This window comes from Oryctolagus cuniculus, chromosome 12 (assembly GCF_964237555.1).
Source record: "Oryctolagus cuniculus chromosome 12, mOryCun1.1, whole genome shotgun sequence".
Classification (NCBI taxonomy): domain Eukaryota; kingdom Metazoa; phylum Chordata; class Mammalia; order Lagomorpha; family Leporidae; genus Oryctolagus; species Oryctolagus cuniculus.
Window position 1 is genome coordinate 116347724 of NC_091443.1, and position 6482 is coordinate 116354205.

The window sequence follows — 6482 nt, forward strand, 5'->3', positions numbered from 1 at the left end:
CTGTGGCCAGGGAGTGCAGTGGAGGATGGCCCAGGTCCTTGGGCCCTGCACCCACATGGGAGACCAGGATAAGTGCCTGGCTCCTGCCATCGGATCAGCGGGGTGCGCCGGTCACAGCACGCTGGCGGCGGCAGACACTGGAGGTGAACCAACAGCAAAAGGAAGACCTTTCTCTCTGTCTCTCTCACTGTCCACTCTGCCTGTCAAAAAAAATAAAAAAGAGAGAGAGAGATTACCTGTCACTTCAGGATGGAATAAAATGTCTTCCCTGTACCTCTTTAAGAGAAAAACTTACACTATAGTGACAATATTTTAAATTGTTTAGGGGTGGGGTGGCACGGTGGCGTACTATGTTAATCCTCTGCCTACAGTGCCGGCACCCCATATGGGCACCAAGTTCTAGTCCTGGTTGCTCCTCTTCCAGTCCAGCTCTCTGCTGTGGCCCAGGAAGGCAGTGGAGGATGGCCCAAGTGCTTGGGCCCCTGCACCCACATGAGACCAGGAAGAAGGACCTAGCTCCTGGCTTTGTATTGGCATAGCTCTGGCCATGGAGGCCATTTGGTGAGTGAACCATCAGAAGGAAGACCTTTCTCTCTCTCTCCCTGTCTGTAACTCTACCTGTCAAATAAATAAATAAATAATCTTTAAAAAAATTGTTTAGGAGCATTTATTTTCATTTTATCAAAAATGTTCAAAATATTTGCTGACATTCATTTTCTATGAAATTATTTTTGAAACTAATGAAAGTACATTGAAATGCTTTTAACACATTGACTATCATATTAATGTCTGTTGTTAAGGTAAATGAATTTACTATAAATTCAAGAATAACACTTCTTTTGTCATCTTTGTTTAAATTAAAAATGGTCTTAGAGAATACCAGGGACTGACTTTTTAAGAAATGATTTTTACTTATTTATTTATACTTGGATTTTTAATGTTAGATCATTAAAATGTAGAAATAAATTTAATGTTGAGTCTAACATATTGACTTTTCATAAGATTTATAGGTTTTTCTTTGGTTATTTAAGTTTTTCTCTTTTGGACTATCAGATTGATATGGGTGAGGTTATGTTAATTTTGTTCACCACTATGTAACTTTAGTACTTACCATAACATCTGATGCAAATATGTTTGGTAATTTTAAACCTGCAAATATCTTACATTGCACTTAATTAATGGTTGGGTCACTCATGAATATTAACATTTTAAATCATGATTTTACATGTAAAATGGCTTAATATGTTTTTTTTTTTTTTTGACAGGCAGAGTGGACCGTGAGAGAGAGACAGACAGAGAGAAAGGTCTTCCTTTGCTGTTGGTTCACCCTCCAATGACCGCCGTGGCCGGCGCGCTGCTGCCGGCGCACCGCGCTGATCCGATGGCAGGAGCCAGGAGCCAGGTGCTTTTTCTGGTCTCCCATGGGGTGCAGGGCCCAAGCACCTGGGCCATCCTCCACTGCACTCCCTGGCCACAGCAGAGAGCTGGCCTGGAAGAGGGGCAACCGGGACAGAATCCGGCGCCCCAACCAGGACTAGAACCCGGTGTGCCGGCGCCGCTAGGCGGAAGATTAGCCTAGTGAGCCGCGGCGCCGTCCAGCTTAATATGTTTTACATGTTAGATTTTCCATTACGAAAAAATTCCATTAATATTTCTACTTTCTAATGTTCTTTATCAAAGAAAATCATTCAAGAACTTGAACTTCATGGCTCCTACATGGGCATATCAGTAACGGGAGGCCAATCACACTATGCAAAGTAAACATAGATTAAAACATTTCATCTAAACCACTAGTTTCCAAACATGATGTTTGAAGACTTTGATAGTTCCTCAGGAACTGCATGCAGTGCAGGTGTGGTGAGGTTAAGCTATTACGGTTCTGAGAGCTCTCTTTGTTTGAATCAGTTGATATTATCTGCATGATCAATGAGAACTGGACATTGGGTTTTATTTTATACAAGGGTTTGGAGAAAATGAGCTTGAAGAAAAATGTTTGACAAACAGTGAAATAAGGATGTAAATAAAAAAATAGATCTTGTAACTACTGACATTTAATTACATTTTGTTCTATCTAAAAGAGTCTAGTGTTTAGTATCTGTAGGATATGTCACACTGGAAGAAACAGGGAAAACCTCTTCATTTAGCCAACCAATTTAAAACATGTTCTTTTCTCACAACACTGACTCATCTAATGACTGAGGAATGTTCCCTTTTGAAAAATGATAAAGAAGTAATGTGGGGCCATGAATCCATCTTGCAGCCATTACTGGCACATATCACGTGGCCCCCATGGCTGGAGGGGGTGTGGCATATCCCTCATGATGCCAGAGGCACTCCTTCTGGTAGAGCTGGATGGAGCTGCTGACTAACTGCTTGTACTTCTTACTCAACCAGAAGATAGCATTTCTTCCCTAGAAATACCATTGTCTTTGGTGCCCTCTGACTTACAGAAGACTCCCTGAATGTGATGTAGTGCTTGAAGATCTCATGTGCCCAATTTGTTGCAATCTGTTTGATGATCCTCAAGTTTTGCCTTGCTCACATAACTTCTGCCAAAAGCGCCTGAAAGGTCTCATAGAGGGAACTGTGCAGAATTTATTGTGGAGACTATCATCATTCAAGTGTCCCTCCTGCCATAAGAAAATGTCAGCTACTGGAGTTAGCAGGCTGCTGGTTAATTATTCCCTGATGGGTATTGTGGAAAAGTAGAACAAGGTCAAGATTTCTCCCAAGATGCCCGTGTACAAAGGACTCTTGGGGCAGTCCCTCATTGTTTTCTGCCTGACTGATATGTAGCTGATTTGTGGGATCTGTGCTATTCCTGCTGACCACACCAAGTATGTCTTCTGATCTATTGAAGATGCCTATGCTCAGGAAAGGAATGCCTTTGATTTCCTCTTCCAGAGCTTTGAGACAACGTGTAGGGGAGATGCTCTTTCTCACTTGGATACCTGGAAACTAGCAAGAGAAAATACTCACAGTTACCGACTAAAGATTAAGATGAAATTAAGAAAAAAAGATAAAATTAAGAAATTTTTTGAGAAGTTGAAACAAACATTGGATCAAAAGGATAATGAAGGATAATGAAATCCTGTCTGACTCTGAGATCATGAAATTTGCAGTTCTGCAAGCTTATGACCCAGAGGTTAACCAACTCAACACCACCTTACAGGAACAATGATTGGCCTTTAACATGGCTGAGGCTTTCAAAGACTTGGCAGAACCCATGATGTTTCTGCAACATATGTAGGCATTCTGGGAGAAAATCAAAGTCATCAAGGAAATCCCTTTACCTGCCTCTTATTTTTCCCAGAAGCACTTTGATGAAGAACATTGACCAGTTAGTGTGAGAACATCAAATTAGTAGATGTGGATACTTTCTTTGCCTCAGGGCACTGTCACATTCATTAGCAAGATTCCCTGGCACTTTTATCAGTTATTTGTAGTAGTCCTTCTGCTTGACTTTCTCATTTTCTTCAGTCCCACTGCATCCCTAAAATGATCTTTATTTGATGAATATGCAGGCAATTCACTCTGTCAGCCTATGTTCTTTGGGTGGGTGCACCTTATTAGCTGTGGTCTCACCAATCCTTATCCACACTAACACAGAAGGCCTCTATAGCAATCCTGACAGCCAGAGCAAGTACAACGGCGTACTGAACTCCTGGAGAAAGATCGATCTGTAAGGGCAGTTCATGACATCAAAGCCACAGATATCAGGTTAGATAAATAAGATTTAATGCAGAGGTACATTTTGATGGCTGAGTTGTTACAAGACTTTATTTGGAAGGACAAGATTTTTGACTAAGTGATATATGAAATTGAAGATATGAAACACTAGAACTAGAGACCTATGCACTTAAACTTAGAAAAAATATCATTGATGCCTTAGGAACTGAAGTCCATAGACTTGAGAATGAACAAAAAAAAAATGAAATCCTGAAGTTCCATGTGTAAATCTGCAGATATTATAAAATGATACAATGAATCACTTCGGAAGCATGTTTGCCCAGCCACTCTGAAAAGCCATTTCCTACCCTTTCATGCTGACTGCAGAGCCATTCAGAAGACATTGTTTCTAAGAAGAAGAAAATATTCTGTGTGAAGAGCAATTGAAGATCCACAGAACCAGAACAACTTCCTAAATTCTATGAGACATTACAAGTTGGATTAATCTGAAAATCCCATTTTTGTGATTCAGTATGGAACATTTTGGTGTTTGAATTGCTTATAGTTTCTCATTTTAGCCTATCAATGTGTGTTGTACCTTGAAATAATGATTCTTCTCTTTACATTGGTAAAACTAAGTGGCATCCCCAGGATTACGACTTTCAGTTTTGTTTCCAGTGAAGTTTTCATTTCATCCAAATCTGCCCATCTGACTATGTTGGCTATATCTCAGTATGTGATTTTTAAACAGTCCCTGTTTCAGAGTCGATCTTTCCTCATAAAATGTGTAAATTGTTACTACATACCTTGTGACTTTGACCTGAGTCCTAACAGAAGCACTATCCTAACCTAATTATCCACATTGTTCATTCCAGAAATGACTTAGTTGCTGAACTGCATGAAGGTGTTTTAGGACACTCTTTTAGTCCATAGTTGTTATACCTTTGTAAAATGTCTTCTTTATCTTTGTTAATATTTCATTTAATTTTCCTTCTTTTATAATCCTACCTTGACTTTTACATTGTTGTAGTAACATTCTACTGAAGGGAAAAGTTTTCCTCATCAGCTGGATATATTAATAATTCCCAAACTATGGTTCCTAATCAAAAAACAAGAAGGCAGGAGCAATACTTCCATAACAAGAACTTCTATTTCACTTTTCTCAAATGGTCACAGCCCAAGCACCATGACTCCCAAGAATAGAGTATCTTGTCTGATGAAAGAATAGAATGATTACATTCTTTTACCCAATAATTTCATTTTTAGGAATTTATTCTAAGGAAATGAAAGGAATAGACCACAAAGACATAATGGGCACATAATGTTCCTCTCAGTGTTTCTTAAAATAGTAACCCACCAACAAATAAGCAGGAAAACAATAGGGGGAAAATTCAAATCTCTATCAGAAAAGAATATATAAGTCATTGTTGGAGCACCCAACAGGATTAGTCTACACATTGGATCCTACAGTCCAGTGTCAACAAGAGAAGTGATCTCTTAAAATCACCCGAGACAAAGAAAGATCTCCATCCTTAAAATCCACTAATAGAGTCTCATTTATGTTTCTTATTTATTTATTGAAAAAAATAAATAGATTTCAATTAAAAATAAAATATATACATCATACATTCAATTACTATGAACAATGTGTGTGTGTTTTTTTTTTTTATTTGACAGGTAGAGTTATAGACAGTGAGAGAGAGAGAGAGACAGAGAGAAAGGTCTTCCTTCTGTTGGTTCACTCCCCAAATGGCCACTACGGCCGGTGCTGCATCAGCCCAAAGCCAGGAGCCAGGTGCTCTTCCCAGTCTCCCATGAAGGTGCAGGAGCCCAAGCACTTGGGCCATCCTCCACTGCCCTCCCAGGCCACAGCAGAGAGCTGGACTGGAAGAGGAGCAACCAAGACTAGAACCCGGTGTCCATACGGGATGCCGGCACTGCAGGCAGAGGATTAGCCAAGTGAGCCACAGCGCTGGCCCCAACAATGTGTATTTTAAAAAATAAGATGGGAATGGGATTCAAAGGTAAGTTTATTTTGGTGCATTAAAATTTGAAATTCATGAATCTGGGTGATTTTTAAAAACTTATTGAAAATGTCCATTATAAAAATCTATATGATATAAGTGTTTTTGAATCAAAATAATCTCTCAATGCATTTTACACGAATTCCTTGAATGGCCATTGTACATATTGTTTTGGAATTTATACACATTGTAAAATGGTTTAATAAAGTGAATTACCATATACATCATAATGCATATTTTTTTTTTTGACAGGCAGAGTGGACAGTGAGAGAGAGAGAGAGACAGAGAGAAAGGTCTTCCTTTGCCGTTGGTTAACCCTCCAATGGCCACCGCGGCCGGCACACCGCGCTGATCCGATGGCAGGAGCCAGGTACTTATCCTGGTCTCCCATGGGGTGCAGGGCCCAAGCACTTGGGCCATCCTCCACTGCACTCCCAGGCCACAGCAGAGAGCTGGCCTGGAAGAGGGGCAACCGGGACAGAATCCGGCGCCCTGACCGGGACTAGAACCCGGTGTGCCGGCGCTGCAAGGCGGAGGATTAGCCTAGTGAGCCGCGGCGCCGGCCCATAATGCATATTTTTAAAAGTTAAAATTCTTTAAATTTTTCTCAAAAATTTTGGAGAAAACATTTTGAAGTGTAGTCACCATGTTTCACTTTTTTCTTCATCTTCCAAATCTTTCCTCTTTTATCCATTAATTATACATCTATATTTCCCCCCTCATTAAAATCTTTAAATTTGCTTTTCACTTCTGCAGCTTAGATGCTCTTTTCCTAGCTTCTGCAGTGAA

At 40.1% G+C, this 6482-nt stretch overlaps 1 pseudogene; it reads left to right on the forward strand.

Annotated features, from left to right (window-relative positions):
• Positions 1-1803: 1803 nt before the first annotated feature.
• Positions 1804-3502, forward strand: LOC127486771 (E3 ubiquitin-protein ligase TRIM13-like; annotated as a pseudogene).
• Positions 3503-6482: the final 2980 nt, after the last annotated feature.